This window comes from Macrobrachium nipponense, chromosome 35, assembly GCF_015104395.2.
Source record: "Macrobrachium nipponense isolate FS-2020 chromosome 35, ASM1510439v2, whole genome shotgun sequence".
Taxonomy (NCBI): domain Eukaryota; kingdom Metazoa; phylum Arthropoda; class Malacostraca; order Decapoda; family Palaemonidae; genus Macrobrachium; species Macrobrachium nipponense.
Window position 1 is genome coordinate 4,861,047 of NC_061096.1, and position 2,500 is coordinate 4,863,546.

The window sequence follows — 2,500 nt, forward strand, 5'->3', positions numbered from 1 at the left end:
CCCATAATGTAACTTTCTTCTTTTTGGGCTGATTTGGTTCAAATTTGAAATGCAGGCTATAGGTGATAATTGCATCTCTTCAAAAACAGTTATCAAGCCATAGCCCATTGTTTTTTTGAGGTTGCTGAAAAGAATAGTGACTCTTCCATTCCAATGCCCTCCAACTTCAAGTTCAGTCATGATAGGAAGGAGGAGTGAGAAGGGGTGGGAATGGGGTGACATGTAAAAATGACAGAAAACGACAGATATTAGTGTCTAAGCTATAGTTTTGAAGATCGCTGAGATGAATAGTGACACTCCATTATACTTTAAGTCCAAGTTCAGCTGTGATAGGAAAGGGTCTGGGTAGGGGATGACGTAAAACAACTGAAAGTGGCAGATATTAGTGTCTAATCCATAATTTTAGAGGCCGCTGAGATTAATAGTGGCACTCCTGGTGTCCTTTTAACCCTAAAGAGTCGGGCTAAAAAAAACACATGCAGCACCCCAGGGCCAGGAAACTTTAAGGTCGGTCAATTTAAGAAAAAACACATCAATGGAAAGATGAATATATGCAAATGCACATGATACAAGGAAAAAATTCTAAAAAAATTCTTCCTACCTTTCACGAGAAGTTGAAAAAGATTATTTACAATCCCTTTACAAGACAATCATAAATTTTACCAAGTTATACATGTTATTTTCTGATAAAAAAATTTATTTAATTTTGTAAAATTATAATTACAGCTCATGCAATATCAAAACAGATAAGAACTAAAATCAGTAACAAATTCTGAGTATATTTGTGGTCAAATGATAAATCATAAATGATAAGAACAAATTCTGAGTATATTTGTGGTAAATGATAAATCATAAATGATAAGAACTAAAACCAACAGCAACCCCTGGGTATATTTATGAGCAAATATACAAAAAGACGTCATGTGAGAGAGAGGCAGTACATGTCTCCTTGAAGTCAAGTACACAACTAAGTCATGATCTGCCCAGAATCAGCGAGTTGAGCCAGTAAAAAAATTGCCATTAGTGAATTTATTGTCCATAGAAGTAATGGAACCTCTTTCCTGCCCAATTTTCCAAATCGATGATGCTTAATATTGATGTTCACCATGAGTATATCCATCCACACCCAAAACCTCTTTTTGTTACTCATATGAGGGTATCTGTCCCTTAAGGGTTACGTCCAAGTTCAGCCCCTATAAGAGGGGGTAATGAGAAGGTGGTGACATATATAAATAACCAAAAATTACAGATATTAGTGTCTAACCCATAGTTTTTGAGGTTGCTGAGATGAGTAGTGACACTCACGAAGCCCTTTAAGTCCAATTTCAGACCTGATGGGAAGGCTGGGGGATGAGAAGGGTTGGGAAGGTGGTGACATCTAAAATAACCAAAAACTACAGATATTAATGTTGAATCCATAGTTTTCAAGATTGCTGTGATGAATAGTGAAACTCAATATGCCCTTTAAGTCCAAGTTTAGCCCTGTTAAGAAAGGTGGGGTTGGTGAGAAGGGGTGAAAATTAAAATGTTAATTTTAACTATGGATTACAGTCTAATCCATAGTTTTTGAGGTCACTGGGATGAATAGAGACACTCTTGATACCCTTCAAGTCAAATTTCAGCCCAGATAGGAATGATGGGTGAGAAGTGGTGAAATATAAAATGTCAAAAATGCTAGGCGATATAGCTGAAGCAATTACCTTAACAAAGACGGCAAAATCGTAATCATGGACAAAGACTACTACCTCGACAAAGTCAACCAACTCCTTAGAGACACAAACACTTACAATAAACTGACGAAAAATCTCCTCCAAAACGTCCCCACAGAATATTTTTGGAAAGTAAGATTAATTGGCCAATACAAAAAGAGTATTGAGCTATTAGAGAATTTTAAAATCATTAACCCAATACGACCTTACTTTTATGGCCTTCCCAAAACTCAAAGACAATCTTCCATTTAGACTCATCATCTCATGTACCGGATCTTTCAATTATAAAATTTCTCAATGGTTAGCTGGCTCCTTTCCCCTTTTTTAGGAACTTTTTCTACCAGTCACATTAAACATTCAGAAGATTTTTATCACAAATTCAGAGAAGCACATATACCACTTCACAACATACAACTTTTAAAACTTGATGTTGGTTCCCTATTCCCAAAAGTACAGGAAGTTCTACAGTTTTTGAGGGAAAAATTAGCCCCCTATTCAGATCATATCCCATTGGCACTTGACAAAATAATAAAGTTATTTGAATTATGTGTATCTAATTAGGCATTTCATTCGGGGAGTAATTCTATATGCAAAAAATCGGGTGTATTATGAGTAATCCATTAAGTTCTGTTTTAGCCAATCTATAAATGCAATAAAACCCAAAATCATGCTGTGGATGAGATATGTAGATGATATTTTAACATTTTGGGATACTAGATGAGGCAATTTAATTGAATTCCTTTCAAAATTAAAGGCATTAGAGGCCAGCATCAAATTTAAAATTGAGTGGG

The 2,500-nt window shown here is 35.5% G+C and overlaps 1 protein-coding gene across 4 annotated transcripts in view; it reads left to right on the forward strand.

Moving 5' to 3' along the window:
* Nucleotides 1-2,500, forward strand: part of LOC135208398 (prolyl 4-hydroxylase subunit alpha-1-like) — a 111,816-nt gene that overhangs the window by 530 nt on the left and 108,786 nt on the right. The gene's annotated exons all lie outside the window — the stretch shown is intronic.